Raw genomic sequence first — 7,518 nt, forward strand, 5'->3', positions numbered from 1 at the left:
TATAAACTGAGATCATTTTAGTATTCTTTGAATAAAAGAACAGCATTTACTTTATATGTTTTGTAACAACATGCACTACTGTTCAAAAATTTGGGGTCAGTATATATATTTTTTAAAAGAATATGGATACATTTATTCAACAAGGATGTTCTTTTTTTTTAAGCGATAGTACAGACATACTTTTAGGAAAGATTTCTATATTTTGAAAATCCCTGCCAGGATCCAGAAAAAAATATTAAGCAGCACAATTGTTTCCAACACTGACAATAACCAAATATCAAATCAGCACATTAGAATGATCTCTGCTAGATCATGTGACACTTAAGACTGAAGTGAAGTGAAGTGACACTGCCAAGTATGGTGACCTATACTCAGAATTTGTGCTCTGCATTTAACCCATCCAATGTGCACACACACACCGTGAACACACACCCGGAGCAGTGGGCAGCCATTTATGCTGCGGTGCCCGGGGAGCAGTTGGGGGTTCGGTGCCTTGCTCAAGGGCACCTCAGTCGTGGTATTGAGGGTGGAGAGAGCGCTGGACATTCACTCCCCCCACTCAATGGCACAGCAACTGGAGTAATGGCTGATCAAAATCCAGCTTTGCATCACAGAAATAAATATAAAGAATATTCAAACAGAAAACGATTATTTTAAATTGTAATATTTCACAATATTACTGATTTTGTCTATACATTCAACATTTACAGTTTATTCAACTATTCAACAAGTTTACAGAATACATTTCTATAATGTGTTAAATGTGTTACTCACTGCATTTATCTGCTGACAAGATAGCTAGACGACTAATGAGAACTGGTATTTAATTATAGCCCACATACCGCTTGCAATAAAACGGAAATAAAAGCTTGGCCTTTTTCACTAAACAAGAATCAAAACGCCAGGCGCATATGTAAACAATGACGAAAACAAAATGCTGCATCATACTTAACGTAAATAAATTAACGTAATAAATGCAAAGAATCAAATGGAAAAAAACAAGAACTTGTCCTTACCTGAATCTAAATGTGTGCTGTTATATCCTATAGCTGCTAGAAGCTATTCTGCTTCTCGCTTCACTGCTGCAATCCAGGCGCGTTTCTCGGACATCAAAACCCTTTAATTTATGATTATTTATAAATTAATGTTAGTTCCAGGCCAGAGGGAGCAACGAGCAACAATGATCTAATTTTAATTTTGACATTTTAAACAGCAGAATTAAATAAATTAATCCTACTGTGCATCAAGCGCCTGCCGCCATTGTTTTGAATGTTCCTTGGACGTTTCCGGTTAGCGTTCGAGCGCAAAGACGTCACTTCCTTATACCGGCTAATATCCCTTGAAATGGTCCATAGAGAGCCAATCCAAAATGAAAGTCAATGGCATTTCAACTGAATATGGTCTTAATTTCTCTCCGTTCTCTCTCTGAGAAACTCATTGTCTGTGTGTTTTGGGAAGAGTACCTGATAAGAGTAATAGCATAGCTACCTGATCTTTAGGGAAATAAGTGTTTCTGTATTTATGTGTTTTGCTATCTGTCGGTGCAGGACCAGAAAATGGCGTATGGAGGTTTTTCCACCACCCTGGTGTCTGGGTGGCAGATATAAGTCTTGGGAGAGACATGTTGCGTGTGAAAAATTATTTTCTTCAGTGAATGTTTCCTCAATTAATTTTTATCTATGACTCCTGGACTTTATTCATCATACCCGTTCCTTGGGTATAAGTGTAAATATAAAAAGTATACAACAAAGACAACTAGTGATTGAAAAGCAAAAATGGATGGAATGGGGACAAAGGGAGACAGATACCTATGGAAATGTTGGAACAAAAATCTGTTTGATTATTTTTAATGAATATTTAAAATGTCTGTATAGCAACTTAAATAGCATTGGTCATGGTTTTGATATGCAATTATTAACAAAGGATAGCAGAACATGCAGAACAAGAATCTGGTGGAGTTTGAAGAAAACAATTTGATTTTATTTTTTATGAATTTTTAAAATATGTGATACAGTGAGGTAATAAATAGCATACCAAAGTCATGACAAATGCTATTATAAACAAAGGATACAGTAAAACAACATGAAAATCTCCACAGTGGTACTTGGGGAGATGCAGAACAAGAATCTGGTGGAGTTTGAAGAAAACAATTATATTTTATATTTTTATGAATTTTTTAAATATGTCTATACAGCAATGTAAATAGCATTTGTCATGACTTTGGTATGCAATTATTAAAAAATGATTAAAAAATTACCACTGTGGTACTTGGGAGATGCATAACAAGAATTTTCAGAAACTATTTATTTTATTTTAAAACAAAAACATTTTACAAACACATTTGTACAAAAAAGTTAATGTCAAGCCCAGCACATAACCCTGAGTTTGTTCAGCCACCAACATGGTACAGCAATGGACTTTATCAGTGATGGTAATGACGGTGCTCACAGTGTTGATGCTGGCTGTGGAGTTCCTGTTATTTTTTAATCACAGATGTCACGTCCATAAGGAGCAACTTTATAAAAAAGCATGATATTTATAAGCATGTAATTTTTGTCAAAGCAACTTCAATATCAAAGTCATATTAACAGATTGACATATTTAAAAATCTAGACAGACATGCTTATAGCAGTGAAGGGACGCCAACATATATTAAAATCCCACGTCTCAAATGCTCCTCAAGGTTAAACGCTAATTCCAGGTTTTCATGTCTTGGAAATCTTAGTTTTTCCAGCAGTTCTGGAGGGACCAAGCTACCATTGCCTGGACAGCAGTCACTTTTGATTTATTCTCCACTTTTATTGATAGATGTTGTGCCGCAATCAGGAGTGACATCAAAAAGTAAGTTTCCAAGATGAAAATAGACGAAGACCTTTTGCCAGTAGCCAACAGCTTCTGAGAAATGTAGTATGTCAGTTACTGCTATTATTGGTCCCTCCAAATGACAAAAATACCTTACATCATTAAAAATCTATTTAAAGAGACCTGTGTGAAAAATGCAGCATGTGGCATTAACTGCAGGCATTTCTTTAGCCCCAGTTATTTTTGTACTTTGCCCAATATTGACTGCTCAATTGACCCTTTCACCGGGAGTTTGTTTAACAGGCAGTTTGACATATTATAACTCTGAAAAACAAACCAGACAGGAGATTAAATTAACATTGAACTTGAACAATTGTGTGTATTAACATCTTTTCACTGTTGAAACAAGAAACCTTCTGATGTTCATTCATGTTTATTTTGTGCTATGACTAGTAAAGATGAAGAGATGATTGGTTCATGTGGCGCTTGAACTGAGGCGCTACAGTGATCTGTCATGACATGTTAAAGAGCCACAAAACAGTATTTGTTGTTTAAATTTCTTCTAAAAAATGACAACTTGAACACTGAGACTTTGTTTCATACTAAAAGTAACCAGCTCTGTCTGGTTTGTCAGTGTCCTCTTTGCTCCGTGATGTATTTTTCAATGCGTGAGAACATGATGTATGGCATAAAAGTGCCATGGTTTGTCGGATGTAGTAACAGTAACACCTTAGTAAGGTGAATTTACTAAGGTGATAAGGTCTTTGTGTAAGGTCAATTTAGAGTAGGGGGAGGTTGCTGGCTCAGGTTCCGAGATGACAACATGAACATATACTCATATACTCATAGTAGAAAATGACTTCTATCAGAAAGACTAAGAGAGAAGGTAAACGTTTACATTGTATTTATTCCAAAAAGTAATTCTTCTTCGTTTCTTGAAGATGGGTAAGGATTCGGCTACACGGATTGAATTGGGCAGGTCATTCCACCAGATGGGAACAGTTAATGAAAAAGTCCCTGAAAGTGTTTTTGTGTCTTCATTATTATGCGAAAAGCCGCCATAGGCTGGGAAAAGCTGTGATAGTCCAAGCTATGCAAAAGGCCACAGAAGGCTGTGATAGTCTGCGTAAAGCTTTGATAGTCTGTGCTATGCGAAAAGTTGCGATAAGATGTCATATCGATCACAAGTGCAGTATGGAGTACCTCAAGGCTCAGTACTAGGGCCTTTACTTTTCACGCTTTACATGTTACCCTTAGGAAATATCATCAGGAAACACGGTGTTAGCTTTCACTGTTATGCTGATGATACTCAGCTCTATATTTCTTCGCGCCCCGGTGAAACACAACACATTGAGAAACTAACAGAATCCAGGGCTCTCAAGTCTCACGCATTCACCGTGAGACTCACGCATTTCCACCAGTTCACACGCTCTCACGCCACACCTTTTATTTCTCACGCTGAGAAGGGATAACTTGCCCTGTTATATCCAATTAATAGTTGAGGGAATACGGAGGCAAGTTCTCTGCCGAGTTCATAGCTGTCTCGAGTTATACAGAGTTAAATGCCACCTACCAGCCAATCAGAAATTAGGATGTTTTTGTTTCCGTTTAAATTACGCTATTCTGCCGCACACGCGTTCGTTACTAAGCAACATGGATGCGTGCGCACATGGAGTGTAAATTGGAAGAGACAGATATGAATGTTGTCGGTAACCCCTTAATTTATTTTTTTCGATTTTAAGATTCCTGGAAGAAACTTTTTTTTCCTGTGAAAAGGTAGTGAGAGCTGATGTTGGGGAATATAGCCAAATTCGTGCAATAGTAGTATTGATGCAGTAAAAAACTCTAACTGCTTTGCAACCAGAAGCTTTGGCTTCCAGAAAGGAAAGTACTAGAGATGTTATAACAGTTGGTAAATATGTTAAAAGACAAGACAAATTCATCCTAATAAAATAAATAGTTTTATACAGTATATTTAAAAAAGTATCAAAAATACAAAGAAATTTGGCCCCAAACATGCCAACTGAACATCAGTGCTCAATGTACATACTATACACATACAGTAGGATTACAGAACTTGTCCTGAGCATGTATGTCAAGCTCTCTCTGTGTGTGTGTGTGTGTGTGTGTGTGTGTGTGTGAGAGAGAGAGAGAGAGAAAACACATTTCAGGTTGTTTTTTGTTGGGTTTTTTTCTGTTGTTTGTTGCACATTTTGATGCCTTGATGACAGGGGTAGGGGGCTCCCATATAAAGCACTGTGGCTTCCCCACTCAAATTCAGATGCAGATGCAAACTGATATTAAAGGAACATGGAATATTTTGAATAAGCTGATTGGGAAAAGTACATCAGGTCAGGACAGTATACCACATTATTTTATAAACGAGGATTATAAGAAAATTGAAAACTTAAACGAAGTAGTAAATGAATTTAACTCCTTTTTTGTAAATGTGGGACCCAAGCTAGCAGAGAATATTGAAAAACATAATCCAGGGTCACAGAAGGGAGGGATAAGGGGGAGTAGAGTCCTTCAATCAATGTTTCTTGGAGATGTTAGTGAAAATAAAATTCTTTCTATAGTAAATGCACTAAAAAACAAGACATCTACAGATACGGATGGGTTAGATATGATTATTGTGAAAAAAACCATTGATTGTATTGTTAAACCTTTAAGTTATATATTTAATCTTTCATTTCAAACAGGGATCTTCCCTAATAGGATGAAGGTTGCAAAGGTGGTCCCACTATACAAAGACGGTGATAAGCATATGTTTACAAATTATAGACCAATTTCGTTATTATCTCAATTTTCTAAAGTCCTTGAAAAAGTTTTTGTGCAAAAATTAGATGAATTTATTGAAAAAAAACAGTTGTTAAATGAGAGCCAGTATGGATTCCGTTTAGGTAGATCTACAGCTTCTGCGACCATGAATATAGTTGAGGACATAGTAAATGCAACTGATAATAAGAAACACACAATAGGTGTGTTTATCGACTTAAAGAAAGCATTTGATACAATTGATCATTCAATCTTGTTATTAAAGTTACAATTATATGGTGTGAGAGGAATAGTATTGGACTGGTTAAGTAGTTATTTGAACAAAAGACAACAGTATGTTCAGTATAATAATAACAAATCTAATAATATGCAAATTCAATGTGGTATACCGCAAGGTTCAGTTTTAGGACCAAAATTATTTATACTGTACATTAATGATATTTGCGATGTATCCAAGTTATTGAATTTTGTTCTATTTGCAGATGACACAAACATTTACCTCTCAGGAAATGATTTAAATGAATTGGTACTTAGTATGGAACAAGAAATGGTTAAAGTGAAGGAATGGTTTGATATAAATAGATTGTCATTAAATTTAAAGAAAACAAAGTTTATGATTTTTGGTAATAAAAAAAAAAATGAAAGTATTGCATTATCAATAGCAGGAACAAAAATAATGAAAGTTAGGGAAATTAGGTTTTTGGGTGTGCTACTAGATGAAGGGTTGACTTGGAAACCACACATCTCATACATACAAAAAAAGATATCTAAGAGTATTTTTGTATTAAATAAGGTAAAACATGTGTTAGATTATAAGGCATTGAGAACTTTGTATTGTGCACTGGTGTTGCCTTATATTAGCTACTGTGTGGAGGTGTGGGGAAACACATATCAAAGCAACACAAAGTCACTCTTCTTATTACAAAAGAGAGTCATACGAATTATATTTAAAACAGATTATAGAGAGCATACAAATGCTTTATTTTTTGGCTCTAAACTGTTAAAATTTAAAGAATTGGTTGAATTACGGACACTTATTGTTATGTTTAAAGCAAAAGATAAAATATTGCCCACAAACCTTCAACACTTGTTTATCCTTATAGAAAATGAAGGAAGAAGAAAGGGACATTTTAAGTATCCAATTGTAAGGACAACAGCAAAACAAAAGTGTACTTCAGTGGTGGGAGTGAAAGTTTGGAATTCCCTGCTAAATGAACTAAAGCAATGTAAAAATATATTTCAGTTTAAAAAAGGATTTAAAGAGAAAACAATGGATTTATATGAACATTTATAGAAATTGATGATTATGATGATGATGGTTGTGATTATGGTTTGCTTTTGCTTTGGATGAATACTTATATAAATTGATGATGATGATGATGGTTGTTATCATGGTTTGCTTTTGCTTTGGAATTTGTGTCGGGTTGATGTTTTTGGTTTCTAGTTTGTTCATTTGTTATCGTCATGTATTGATGGGGACTTGATATGTTGAGTTTTTGGAAATGACTTTTTTGGTGTTTTTTTTTTTTTTTTTTGAGGGGGCAGGAAATATAAGATATTCTTCATCCTGCCTCCTTTTCATCATGGTTTTATAAATTATATGAATGAGGATGATGAAGTAAGTTTTGTGGGAAAAAAAAAAATATCCATGAATGAAATAAACATAAACATACATACAGTGTGCTTTCCATGGTGGGTTTGAACAAAACTAGGAACAGTTTGACTCTGGATGGAACGCTATTATCTATCATGACAGAGCTTTATGTGGGAGTCCTCTACCCATGTCACCAGGCATCAAAATGTGCAACAAACATTTACAACAGAAAAAAATAAACATAAGCTGAAATGTGTACTCTCTCTGTCTCTCTCTCACACACACACACAGCTTTACATACATGCTCAGGATAAGTACTGTAATCCTACTGTATATGTGTACAG

The 7,518-nt window shown here is 35.2% G+C and overlaps 1 long non-coding RNA gene across 1 annotated transcript in view; it reads right to left on the minus strand.

Annotated features, from left to right (window-relative positions):
• LOC306867361 overlaps window positions 1-7,252 on the minus strand; it is a 40,593-nt gene extending 33,341 nt beyond the window's left edge. Inside the window, exons 1-2 of the long non-coding RNA XR_013784012.1 lie at window positions 6,668-7,252; window positions 6,250-6,613 (exon numbers count right to left, since the gene is read on the minus strand). This is a non-coding gene — a long non-coding RNA (uncharacterized lncRNA). The remainder of the gene's footprint in view (window positions 1-6,249; window positions 6,614-6,667) is intronic.
• Between the last annotated feature and the right edge of the window lie 266 nt (window positions 7,253-7,518).

Source organism: Barbus barbus (assembly GCF_936440315.1).
Source record: "Barbus barbus genome assembly, chromosome: 4".
In the NCBI taxonomy this organism is placed as follows: domain Eukaryota; kingdom Metazoa; phylum Chordata; class Actinopteri; order Cypriniformes; family Cyprinidae; genus Barbus; species Barbus barbus.